This window comes from Ursus arctos, unplaced genomic scaffold (genome assembly GCF_023065955.2).
Source record: "Ursus arctos isolate Adak ecotype North America unplaced genomic scaffold, UrsArc2.0 scaffold_11, whole genome shotgun sequence".
Taxonomy (NCBI): domain Eukaryota; kingdom Metazoa; phylum Chordata; class Mammalia; order Carnivora; family Ursidae; genus Ursus; species Ursus arctos.
Genome location: NW_026622775.1, coordinates 63,552,119 through 63,566,531, shown reverse-complemented (window position 1 = coordinate 63,566,531; position 14,413 = coordinate 63,552,119). Strand labels below are relative to the sequence as shown.

The window sequence follows — 14,413 nt, the reverse complement described above, 5'->3', positions numbered from 1 at the left end:
CTTCTAGCACTGATACTTGCAGACCCCTGGTACATCAGAGGTAAAACAAGTTACTGGTCGAGCATCATCTCCCACATCACAGTCCTGGAAGATTCCTCCTCTCCAGCAAGATAGTATATGTCCTGCATGCCACAGACCTACATTCATAATGCCACTCCCACTGACAACTCTGTTTATTCAAGCCCTACCCCATAAGAAAAACCCAGATCAAACTCTAGCTCCCTTAAGAAAACTTCCACAAGAACCCCAGCCAAAAGTGAGTTTTCTTCCCCCAATTCCTTCAAGTCAAAACTATCTCTAGTGCTCACATATTACCTATCATTTGGTCGCATAATATAAACTTTTTAATATATGGGTCATCTCCTCAGCTAGACTATAAGCTCTAAAGACAGAGTATGCCTCTCAGCATTTATCAGTATCCAACACAAACCTCTGTTATTCAGCAAGTTCTGTTTTAAGCTCTCCCTATGGCCTGGCCCCCCGCTTCTGTCTTACCCGCAATCCAGCAATGTCTGCCTTTCGCCCATACTGGCCACCACCTCTGACTGGCCCAGGGTACCCAGTTTTCTAGCCTCAGGACTTTCATTCGTGATTTTCTTCCTGCCTTGAAATCTTGAGGCTAATTCCTATCCATACGTCATTTCTCAGCTTAATGAGTATTTTCCTACCTCTAGCTTTCTTAAGCATCCAATCTAAATTAGGTCCCTTATGTTACTCTCAATCGCATTTATTCCTCATAGAATAAAACCATTTCCACCACCATTTCTGCTCTCTAAAATCATCCCCCAACAATAAAGCAAACAAAGAACAAATACAAACCTCACCTTCAATGAAACTAGGAGATAATTATAATGAAACACATTACACGAAGACAGAAAATGCATCCAGGGAATGCAAGAAAAGATCAGAAATGGGCAGTGCTGAGTATCCCAGAAGTTGAGGGGGGAGGGGGCCTCAAAAAACAGAAAAACATTTGGTTCACTATCTCTGATATGCAGTTCTTGATTTAAATCAAGAGAAAAGACAGTTTGATAATCCTCTTCTACTGGAATCTTCCACACACACAAACTACAACTGGTTGAGAACAGAGGAACATCCAAATAATACGGCCACTGAACCACAACTAGCATATTTTACAATCACAAAACTTCAGAAATATGAAAACCCTTGTTTGTAAATTCCACAATTTCTTTTTTTTTTTAAAGATTTTATTTTATTTATTTGACAGAGAGAGAGACAGCCAGTGAGAGAGGGAACACAGGCAGGGGGAGTGGGAGAGGAAGAAGCAGGCTCCCAGCAGAGGAGCCTGATGTGGGGCTCGATCCCAGGACTCTGGGATCACACCCTGAGCTGAAGGCAGACGCTTAATGACTGAACTACCCAGGCGCCCCTACAATTTCAATTACCAATACTGGGATAGCGTAATTCAAAGAATACACTATTAACTCAGTCATTTGCAAATCACCTGCTTCTTCCCATCTTCCCATCTTTCAAACACACAAACAGAGTAAGTTTTAATCCACCGTCCACTTGAGCTCTAAGAAAATTTAAATCTAGCGAAAGATTAAATCAATATTGGTGTACTGGGGGGGGTGTTTGTGAAATATATTCATATCTATGTTAACAGAATAATACATATTCACTCTAATAATTACATGTTAAAATAACTTCAAGGTATGTAAGAGATTAGGATAGATTATTGAAAGACTAATCTCAGACTCCAAGAAAGAAAACTCTTATAACTACTTCTCTCAGTATTTGTGGTTATCTTTGATTTCTAATTTTATGAACCCATATTTCTCCAGTTTTATTGTGTTGGATTTCTCCTTGATTGAACTGGATTTAGCAGAAGAAAGTTTTTACTGAGTATGAAATTAACCCTCCTGTCTCCTTACTCTTTCTATCCAGATCCAGACTTGTCTCCAAACCAGAAGTCACATACTCGAGGTCCACTGGCCCAAATACAGCCCACAGCTGTCTTTAGTTTAGTCCTCACAGTACTGACCAAAAGTCAAAAGATTCCACATCAAAAATTCTCTTAAAAATTCTGAGGATCTGGAAACACGAGGCCTAAATTCCCACACATCAACATTGGCTAGACTTGAACTACTACTGTCTTCCGCATGGATCTATCTGCCAGGAGGCAGCTGAGTTTTAAATTCCTGCTATTAAGAAAGAAAGTAGAACAGGGTTTTAGTAGTACTCAAAACGGAGGCCTGCAAATTCACAAAAATAAAGAGAATGTTTCTAAATCCAATCCCGAGAACCTAGGTACAGTGTCTTCACAATCCTATCCACGACTACACTACAGATTCTGTGCACCCAATTAAATGAAACAATCCCCTTTGAAACCTCCACACGCAATCCTGGCTATCAAATCCTAAACATGGAATCCCAAACTCAAATGTCACAGGCAGCAATAATGTCATTAGAATTAGTAGCTATAAAACAGAACTAAAGCTAAAGCTTATCTTCCCTATAAGCAGTAAAAGGCCTAGAATTCAGACTTGAAGTGGAAAGGCTGTGGGCTTCAAGGAAAAAAACAGCATATATATCACGCCTGGTGCACATATGCTCGTGCATGCTCCATTCTGATTCATGAAGCGATGTTAACTTGGGGTTTATGTCAGCGAGCAGGTTGAGAAAAACTGTAATTTCTATCTCATTACTATAATTACTGCCCAAATCCATTGCTTAGCGAAGATCTCCTTAGCTTCCTTAAGTGGAAACTCAATTTACAAGCATTCCCCAACTAAATACTTTACTACTTACAAGGGTAAGAACTGCTTAGCTAACTAACTGAAGATTGCTATGTTTATCCTTCTCCTGAGACATGACTTTCATCTTTGAAACGTCTCTCAAACCCATCCCCTCTCCCATTCTCACATTCGCTCTTTCCTTCAGCAATATTTACTGTCTATGATAAGCCAGGTCCTAAGCTCAGTACTGGCAAAACTGCACTGAACAAATCAGACAAAAATCCCAGCTCTCTAAGAGCTTAAATTCTACTACAATTGGATGAATGAATGAATACGTAACATCATAGTGCTATGGGAAAAAAAATAAAGCAGGGAAGAGGAGTACGGAGTGAAGCTGGGGTTGACATTTTAAACAGGGTGGTCAGGAGAGGCTTTGTGGAGTGGCATTTGCACAGAGGTCTATGGGAAATAAGAAAGCACATGGAGAGGCAGGAGACACAGCGACGCCCTATTTCTTCATCTGCCTCTAGGTCTACCTACCACATAGCTTCCTAACTGCTCACGCTGCCTCCTATCTCTTCTCTACAACTCTTCACTCATCCACTATGTATCTAAACCACATGTCTCAGCAGGTCATAACTCTGCCTAAAACCCTTCATTGGCTCCCTATCCCCTAGAAGATACAATCCACTCCTCGAGCAGGAAAGGCTCTGATGCACATTCGCGCACGCTCCATAAGTGTTAGACATCATCATTATTGTGATTTGAGTCATGATGCAATGTTAGCTTGGGGTTTAACCTCTTCCCACATCCCAAGCCTCAGTCTCCTACTGCTCCTCCCCCCAGTGCCTTGTGCTTTACACATATTTGGACATGTCACATCCTTCAGGCTTGGTTACTTTTGTATTTTCGGTGACCTGTGTACTTCCTTCCACTTTTCAGCCTGGTGATGGTCTTTTTGTCCAGAAAAACCAAAAAGGTACCTTCTCCATCCATTTTTAGGAACTTTAAGTCCCCTAGGTCTTTCCTAAGAAAGTGTTGTAGCTGTTAATTCCTCCCCTTGATTATGAGCTCCTTGAGAACACAGGGCATGTTTCATTCTTCTTTGTTTTCCCAGTGCCTGACATATGGTAGTCACTCAATAATGCTTGTTGGAATTTGCCATGAGATGATGAGCTTGTCTAAATTATTCAGTTGTTAAATTAACTCCTGATTTACACTATCCCCAGGGTCTCTATAATTCTTCTAGTGTCCTGATACTCATCCAAAAAATATTTGCTATGAGAAATATACAGTAATATACCTTTTTAGCCAGATTAGAATACCATTTACCAACTATTCAGAATATATTTGAATCAAAAGCAAAAAATATTACCAGAAACAGAAAAAAAAACAGACACCATGCTTTTCTCTACAGAAAAGAACAGGACTGGGGCACCTGGGTGGCTCAGTTGGTTAAGCGTCCAACTCTTGATATCAGCTTAGGTCATGATCTCAGGGTCATGAGTTCAAGCCCTGCATTGGGCTCCATGCTGGGCGTGGAGCTTACTTAAAAAAAAAATTAAATAAGGAACAAGTACTTGCCATCAAGAAGCTCTTCATGTTCATCATGGAAAAGACTCTAAGCCATTATTATCTTCCATTGATATTCCCCCCATCAGGGAAATAAGATGTGTTTCAGAAAGCTTTATATAAAAAAATGTTGAAATGACAAAAAGTTCATCTTTTTTGCTATTGAATGAGCTTATTCCTCAGTATCACAGAATGTTGACTCATCTAGCATATCACCTCCTGTGATACTGCATAAAAATGGTGTTTAAACACATTTGCATATATACTTGTTAATAGTGACTCCTACAATATACAAAGAATGTAATAGTCAAAAATTCACATAAACAAAATATTGAATTATAGTAACACCATAAGGAAATTGTTAAATATGCATTAAAATATGTGAGATCTTTGGTCCATGGATGGGCCTCAGTGGGTCTGTGAATTCCTGAATTTTGGCGGGGGCGGGGGGAGGCAGAGGAGTTTTAACTTTCAGATTCTCTAAAGAGTCTATAACCCAAAAAAGGTTAAGCAAGAATGCTGTAGAGACATTTTCCTAAGAGCTATGGAGCTTCATGTCCTAACCCATGTTTGGCTTAAAAGACTGAATACACAAATGGACAATGCCCAGACCATATGTGACACTAAAACCCAAAACTTCTGTGTCAATTGATCCAGAACAGTCAGGAATTGGTCAGTGACTGTCAGCTTTCCTATTTTTTGCCCCTGCTTGCAACTCAGGACCAACTAGAAAAAAAGCCCAATATACTCCCAAACCAACCACAAATGACATCTGCTTCTAGTTAACCAGACGCCAGCTTCCTCATGCCAACAACCTCCTTCAGAAGCACACCTGAAGTCCTCCTTTTCCTCTTCTCTTTTTTTTTTTTTTACTATAAAGCTTTTGTGCTCCCCTGCCTGCCTTTGAGTCTCTGCCAAACCCAAGTGACAGTAGCTGACTCCCTTGCTATAGTAAACATTGAACAAATAGCCTCTATTTGTTCTCATTTGCATGGTCTTAGTTTAATATTCACAGACTGATTAGCTAACATTTTAGATAAGGAATAAGAAAGGCACTGAGGACCAAATATAAATGAAAGGCATCAGGACAATAAGAAAATAACACTACCTTGCAAATTTATATTTCCGTAATAAGGTACTTAGAAAAGAAAGCAAAAAGGAATGACCAAAGAAGGAGGAAAACCAGGTGAGAACAGCATCACAGGAAAAAGAGAGTTTCAAGAAGGAAGGAACATAAACAGTATCGATCACTATTGAGAGAGCAAGCAAATTAACGGGGGCAGGGTGGGAGTAGAAGGCTCCTTTTGGTCTGTCTCCAATTTTGATGGGGACTCAGCCACACCTCATTTACCCTCTGTGGCTTGCAGTGGACCAATCTGCCCAAGCTTCAGAAATTCAAGAAAAAAGCTCCTTCCACCTTGTGGTGCATCCCAGATTGGTATTAGTCAAATGTCACAAAGACCATTGGAAGGGGAAATTAACACAGTGGGACTGGGACTCTCAAAGTCCAATTTAAAGACCAATTCAAAGAGCTGCTTTAATTACACTCCTAGAGCTCATTTCCCCTGTGATTCTGTGAGACAACTCCTCACTCAGACTCTCCTCCCTAGGCAAGATATAACTTGCAAGATACCTTATGTTGCTTCTGTTCTCTTCCAGCTAATCACTGGGATGTGGCACAAGCTTTGGGCAGGCACCTAGATGGCGAGCCTCCTGTTCACTCTAGCTGCTAGGGCTGTAAAAAATCTAGGGTTAGCTCTTAAAGGATCACTGATCTGCCCTGACAGCCACGAAGCTGTGCAATCGTTAGTCAAGACTACAGTGGATCACGGAATGAACGAGAAGTGTAATTAGAACAGAGGGTATTGTATCATTTGAACGTTTGCTAGATCTTGAAAGTCCTCAACACAAGAAAAAAAGATTGCAACCATGTATGGTGATGGATGTTAACTAGACTTATTGTGATCATACAGCAATACATACAAATATGAAATCATGTTGTACACATAAAACTAATATTGTATGTCAATAATGTCTCAAAAAAGAAAAGACAGAGGGTAATGGGCTCGAGGGGATAGAATCTAAAAATAAAAGTTCATAGAAGTATTATTTCCTGGTACCTTTCCAGAGCACAAAGCCAGTCTGATAAGCCATCACCTCTTACGCATTTAACGTGTAGTTAAATGTTTCTTGTAGGGAACACCAGCAAAGGAGTTAGTTCTGATCCTTTCTAGGTGAAGTCACACCCAAACACACCCAATACCATTTCCAGCCTCGCTGCCCAAAATACTGACCCTCAGGAAACACCACAATCCCCCCAAATTTATAGGACTGCGTTGTGTTTAGTTGACAGAAACAAAATGTGCGTGGCAGATAACATTTGTTTCAAACTAATGAGAACCCAAAGGAAATATCTGATCTTAAGATATTTACTAAAATGAGTTCCTGAGACATTTTCCTACCATGTTCATTCAAAATAAGGTGAAGCATCTCTTTCTTGTCCTTTTCCTTTAACTTCTTACCAAGTTTATTTGACCCCTCTTCTGAACAGGGGATATAGAAAAAAGAAGTTTCCGGCAAGTCTTCGTCAACATATGAGGTACGACTGGAGTACAAATGTTCCAGAATAACAGTATTAATTTTCATTTGCTCCAGCAATTTACATACTACGTGCAGCTGGAGGAAGAGCTCTACCACATTAATCTAGTCTACTGGCCATATACACAGTTGTAAGTCTGTGTACTTCACAAAGGCACCTGGCCCAGAGGTTCAGCGGGAGCTAAAGCACAGCCCCCGCTACAAGGACCAAGCGGTAAACGGCTCACAACAAAGCAAGGGGCTCAAAGACAAAGACACCATTTGCTTTTCCCAAGGCTGGGACAGCTCAGGAGGGAGGCCTGTTTCGAACTGGCCTGGCAAGAGGGGCCACCTTTTCTTCATTTGCACAAAAGCACCGTTTGCTATGAAAGCTCTATAGAGTACTCTGACTTCCAACAATTGTTTGCCATAGGAACTACAAGAAACGTCTCCCCTCGATATTCAACAAGGTAGCTAATGTTAAGTCTGAAACTCTAGCCAAGACAGAAAACTGGTTCTAGCTCTCCTAACAAAAATAGGAAAACTGCACAAAAGATATGAAGCAAATGTTTTCATAAAATGGGTACCAGGCAGTGAGGGATAATGATCTTGGGGAGAAGCAAATGAGTGAGGGGTCCCTACAACTGCCCAGGCTTTCTACCTAGAGACATTCTGTACAGGAAGAGGGAACCAAGCCAGAACAGGTTGGCCTGGGCTGAGATGGTAAGATTGGACATCTGAGGCAGCTGGAATTTGCTGGCCAGAGGGAAGGGAACAGTCCAGAGGAAGAACTCCAGGAAGGTGCAGGGGCCCCCCACTGTCTCTGACTGAATACTAAATCATATATGCAGAAGGGGAGACACCCACAGGCCATAAAACTATCTGGGGAAGAACTACTGCTGGAAAGTAGGCACATGCTGAACAATTTGCAGAGCTCACACAGGGCTCGGAGACATGAGTTAAAACCAGCCCCAGTGGACAGATCTCCTTGAACAGTAGGGGGCATCCGGTAAAGAGCCTAAAAAGCCCATAATTTAGGTGTACAGCTAAACTTGCCCAAGAATAAAGGCTACTCTGTCCCCAACCTAACAAAGCTCAAAAACAGGCCACGATCCAGCTGGTCCACAAGTAAATTCCCCATGCTTTGAGAACATTCCCGTCACTCCAAAAAGTTCCCTCATGACTGACTGCAGTCAATCCCAGGACCTACTCCCAGCCCACAACCGCTCATCTGCTTTCTGTCCTTCTTCTTTTCTAGACATTTCATATAAATGGAAGCCTACAATGTGTGGTCTTATGCATCCAGTGTCTTTCACTTGGCACATTTTTGAGGTTCGTCCGTGTTGTAGCATGTTATCGATTCCCACTTCCTTTTTATTGCTGCTGAATAATATTTTATCTGTTTAAGCATTTGGATTGTTTCTGGCTTGGGGCGATTATGAATAGCGCTGCTGTGAACATTCAAGAACAAGTCTTTGTGTAGACACTTATTTTTATTTCTCTTGAAGAGATGCCTAAGAGAAGAAATGTCGGGTGATAGGGTAGTGTAGATTTACCTTTCCAGAGACAATCAAGCTGTTTTCCAAAGCACATGCACAGCTTTCCACTCCCACCAACCACAGTTGCTCTCCATCTGCACCATCACTAAGTATTGTCTGTCTTGTACATAGCCATGCAAGTGGGTGTGGAGTGGCCTCTCACTAAGATTTTAATTTACATTTCCATAATGACCAATGAGGTTGAGTCTTTTAAGAAGTGTTTATGTTTCACTGTAGAGAACAGAAAATTCTCTATAATCAAGTTTCTGTTCTTACTTTTAGAGACTCTAAGGATCGACAAACTCCTGGTCAAATCCACACTTTTTCTTTATTCTCCTTCATAGTTATTCCTCTGTGCCATTTCCTACTATTATTTCATTCATTTCTGCTACCTCTTTAACCACTTCTGAGCCACTTCACAGCCTTTGTGTAGACATCCATTTTTATTTCTCTTGGATAGCTAAGAGTAAAACCCGCTAGGTCACATGTTTAGCATTTATTTCACTTCATATTTAATGGATTTTATGGTCCATATGTGCAAAACTGCCCACTTGAAATTTAGACCAACCTTTTTTGGAGCAAGCTCAACATGTAAAAATTTAATTTTAGTAAACTGTATTTAATTACTTATGTCCACACTGGATGACTCAACACATACACCTGAATCATTAGGCTAAAACAGTCTTTATTACTTTGTCTCCAGTATCTAACTATTTAAGCATCTATAATCAGATGGCACCATGCACTTTAACTAAAGTCCTCAAGCAGCTTGCAAGACAGGGGATAAAATAACAAATCATTAGACATCAAAGACACTGTCTTCATGGCATGTTGCCAGAGGAAAAGTAGTCTACACCAGCAGTTAGATAGAAACCCTTCTTCATTTGGGTTTTGCCTTTCAGTAGCTTTGTGATCCTAGTGGTCACTTAACCTCATCAAACCTCTCGGCTACTTCAATAATCCGGTGGAACTACTACTCCCTACATAACCTACTTCACACTACTGTGCAATGTCCTGTGATGGCAGAAAGAATATCGCCTGGGAACTAAGCAGACTTGGGCTCAAATCTAGGTCCAATAAAGGTCTGTGATCTGCCTGGGTCCAAGCATTATCATAAGTTCATTCCATGTATTATTTTCTTTAATCCTCACCACAACCCTAAAGGATAGATCCTATTACTGCCCTCATTTTATAAGTGAGGAAACTAAGGCTCAGAAAGATTGAGTAACTTGCTCAAAGTCAACAATTAAATACTAGACTGGGGATTCAAATCAAGACAGAAGCAGTACTCAGCTAGAGGGACAAAATCAAAACCATACAGGTCTTTTGAGATCATCAACATTGCATTTTCCTTCCACGACCAGGTTGCGAAAGCAAATTTTGTGTGGTGGCTCTTCATTCCCTGCATTAGTTTCTCATGGTTTTGTTTTGGTCCTCCTTCCCTCCATCGTGAAGTCTGGTTTCCTGAATAGGGAAACAAACCCTGAGGAACTGGGTTCCAGTCCCCAAGCAGACTAAGTGGTATGTGGGGAACGGGGGAAGGGGGTTTGTCAAGCCTACCTAACAAAAAGCAAAATACATCTATTTTTGTGCAACACAGCAGTGGGAGCTGGGGGGAGGTGGGGTGGGACAACAAGGGAAATGTCCTAGAAAAGAAAAAAAACACCTACATCCTTTGTTTATTTCACGTCCCAAGATATAACCAACAAACTCTTAAACAGTTATGCCTTCAGAATTTATAGCATTCTTCAACTGAGCTAAAATGTTTTGAAGAAAGCAGCAGCAATCTTTGAATGCATTAGCTTGAAGGACAAAGACAAAAGCACTGGAGGCTTCTGAATGCAAATTTAGACTCCTAGAAATAAAAAATAAATGAGGCTATGAATTCTTAAATTTAAAGATCGATTTGCATACAACATAGAGATAACCAGTACTACACAGAGGAGGCTTACTGGCAAATTAGTTTTGTGCAGGGGTGCCTGGGTGGCTCAGCCATTAAGCGTCTGCCTTTGGCTCAGGTCATGATCCCAGGGTCCTGGGATCAAGCCCCGCATCGGGCTCCCTGCTCGGCGGGAAGCCTGCTTCTCCCTCTCACACTCCCCTTGCTTGTGTTCCCTCTCTCGCTGTCTCTGTCAAATAAATAAATAAAATCTTTAAAAAAAAAAATAGTTTTGTGTACTCACCTTCAGACACAAGTGTGCCTACAGATAACCAGATAAAATACCCAAATATTAATCAGTATTCATACCTGTTTCCCAGCAGTGTTGATAGGAGATCTGCCTAAGAAACTTGGTTGTGTCAAACAGGTGAAATCATTTTTTAGGCATTCAACAAGTTTGTCTGTATTTTTCATATCTTTATTAACACTAGAAGCTACCTTTTGTTACTGTGTGGCAAACACCTGGCATACTTTAGCTCCAATCCCCACACCAACCCTACATGGTAGGTCTTGCACTCTCTCTTTTATAGGGTAATAAGGAAAGAACAGCACAGAGAGATTAAATAATTTGTTCAGTGGCAAAATTGAGATTCAAACCTAAGTTTCTTGTTCTAAAACTGTGCTCTTTCTACTTAAGCATTTGCCTCTCTCTATGGCACATGATGTGGGAGAACAAGTTAAAAACAACTTTACTTGTTTCAGGAAACTTAGGGAAGGATGTTTGTTTAAAATGACCTGATTTGGAGTTTTTTAGTTTTTGTTGTTTGTTTATTCTCTTGCCTTCAAATAGAAGTGGGCAGCATAACAAAGTGGGCTATAAACTGGGGAAAGATATACGGTTAAGTATGTACAGTGGCACAAAACTGAAGCTATATGAGCTTCGGGTGCTTAGTTTAAATCTTGTTTGGGGGGGAAGGCTGCCTTTCTCCAGCTCTTACCCACCTATGCTAACTCATGCTAACTCCCCAAAGAAGATTTGGCCTTTAACGAACCAAGAGTGCTAAGAAGATATTTAATTCCTCACTCCTCGTGTTTCCATGTGGAAGAATTCAAAGTAACACTCCTGATGCCTCTAAGCCCCCTCACTCTGTCCTCCTGAGGAAAGGAAGGGTGAATTATCGAATCAGTGGTGTTCAAGAGAAGGAACAGCATACACGAGATCTGTTCCTCCACGCCACAAGAGAGGCCTATGGGTGTCAAGTTTGCCTGTGCCTGGGAAAGTCTGTAACCCAGGGGTAAGGCATCGGGAAACCCACTTGGCCAACAGTCCAAAAGCCATTATCTCCATCAGCTCTATCAGTAACTGAAGTGAAATGAGATGCAGAAAAATAGTGCTAAAGAGATCAGGCTCTGGAATCAAATTGCCTGATTTTGAATCCCAGCTCCACTGCTTACTATGTGACCTTGGTCAGCTAACCTAAACTTTCCATGATCCAGTTTCCCTTATCTGCAAAATGCAGATAGTAAGAGAACCTATTTCATAGGATTGCTATGAAGATTAGAACAGTGCCTGGCACATAACAAGCACCACGTGTAGTGTTTTTATTTTTGGTTTGTCTATTTCCTCTATCTTACTAATCCCCATGACTACAATCCCAACAGAGAGAAAGAATCTCTTTCAAAAGTAAGACAGGATGGGCGCCTGGCTGGCTAAGTCGGTAGAGCACGCGACTCTTGATCTCAGGGTTGTAAGTTCGAGCCCCACATTGGGCATGGAGCCTACTTAAAAAAAAAGTAAGGGGGAGGAATGCCTTTTAGCTACAATGACAAAATGATGCAAATGTCTTATTTTACTCTCTGGTGCACTAGTTTGGAGGAAACTCCAGAATAAGAGCTGGTCCAGAGGACGCAAGGCACTAAACTGCCTAGTTTAAAATCTCCCCAGCCATACTCCACCGCCTGGAAATGAATTTGCAATAGTATAGCTTTTTTTTCCAGGGCAGAGGGCTGTCAGGTCACACCGCTCAAGATGGTTCATTATACTTTGCTGTACTAAATGGATCATTCATTAATAATAAATGCTAAACGTAGGTGGCTTTTCCTAGGACCACCTCCCCCTTCCCCCTCTTTTATGGGTATCACTGGACTCCCCCCGAGCTTCTTAAACCTGTTTTTTTTTAAGATTTTTTTTTTTTTTTTTAAGAAAGAGAGTGCACGCACGCAGAGGGCAAGGGCAGAGGGCAAGGAAAAGAGAATCCCAAGCAAACCCTGTGTGAAGTGATCTTACAACCCCAAGATCACGACCTGAGCTAAAACCAAGAGTCTGACACCTAACCGTCTTCACCACCCAGGCACCCCTTAAACCTGTTTTCTTATCTGAAACACCCATTGTATCTTAGGATATTATAGGCATAATTACATCATGCTTATTGGATGAGATAAAAGAATTACAACAGTAAAGGATTAAAATACTATAAAGTTCCCAGAATTCCTTGAATATGTTTCCTTATAACACAGATGACTTTTTATCAACTGCTTACAGGTGGTTCTGCTCCAACAGCAGCTCCTTCATCTAGATATCTCAGCACCTAAATTTAGCCCAGTCCCTGCCAAATTGTAGGCATCAGTGAATGTTTATTGAAATGAGAGACTAAGAGTTAGGTTAACCATGACTACACCCTGTCTAAAAAAATCTTTCCTTATGAGCCTCTCCTGAAATCTTCAGCCACCACTTTTCCTATGTATATTCTTTGTCAACATCTTGTCCTTCCTGAATTGTTACATATTAGACTCCAAACTACCAGTTCCCTTAAGAAACCGTGATCTAAAAATTAAAAAGAGACACAGAATGTTAATTATTCCTCATTGAATTCCAGATAAGGAATTATACAGGGCAGGTCTAGAGAGCAACCAAGGACAGAAGGCTCTGAGGCAGTAATCTTCAAAGGGAGGAAATTAGTAGAATAGTATAGCTAAGAATTTGGAAGGAAAAATCTAAGAATATACTAAAGACAATAAAAAATTTTAAAAACAGCAGGAAAAATAAAAAGCTACTCTAGTAAGTCATGGTCCAAATACAAAGCAAACAAAAATGTGGTACAATCTAATACAACTGATAAAATTTAAGAAGAGAGAATTTATTTACACTTTATGCTAGAATAATCTCAACTAACCTATGGGTTGTGATACTGAATCCAGAGAAAGACAAGCAATCCTAACACACTATTAGGTCTAGCATTAAGAGACAAATAGACCGATGGATGGATGGATGGATGGATGGATGGATAGATAGATAGATAGTTGGATGGATGGACAGATGGACAGGCAGGCAGGCAAGCTGGCAGGTGAGTAGCTAGATGGATGGATACATAAACATATATAAAATTATGTCAACTTACAAATAAAGCAAGTAGGCTGTGAAAAGGGATAGAGATAGGAGGTGGGCAGGGTCCTTAGCTTGGTAAAGAAGTAGTGAAGAGATAGGGATGCCTGGGTGGCGCAATCAGTTGAGCTTCGGACTCTCGGTTTCGGCTCAGGTCGTGATCTCAGGGTCATGGGATCGAGCCCAGCATCAGGCTCCGTGCTCGGCGTGGAGTCTGTTTAAGTTTCTCTCTCCCTCTCCCTCTGTCCCTACCCCCTGCGCTCTTTCTCTAAAATAAAAAAATAAATACATCTTTAAAATGAAGTAGTTAAGAGATAATGTTTAAAGCTGATCTAATAAGAAATACGGGTTTCAATGTTATGTAAAAACATCACAGAAATGACCAACGATGAAATAAAAATAATATAAAAATCAAACAGTGGGAAAAGCTTGTAAGTATAAAAAGCTTATACATATAAATTAAATCTTATTCAGTAAATCAATGAATATATGTCTAAGATTAATAAATCAAAGCACATGCACATTACTTATAGTAATCCTCAAGCTTTTTCACTAATGTACCCCCAAATACCTTGTAACTTCTTATATATTTTTAAGTTGACATATAAAATTTTTCAAAAATGAGTTTAAATAGTTACAGAAGATGCAATTTCTGAAATACTATATTTTAAAATACCTTTAAACACCTCCATGAGTAAACATGTACCATAAATTTTTATAAATTGAGATATTTTATGATTTCTTATTATTGATACTATCAACTATT

At 40.4% G+C, this 14,413-nt stretch overlaps 1 protein-coding gene across 2 annotated transcripts in view; it reads right to left on the bottom strand.

Moving 5' to 3' along the window:
- Positions 1-14,413, bottom strand: part of KIF13B (kinesin family member 13B) — a 193,682-nt gene that overhangs the window by 134,460 nt on the left and 44,809 nt on the right. The gene's annotated exons all lie outside the window — the stretch shown is intronic.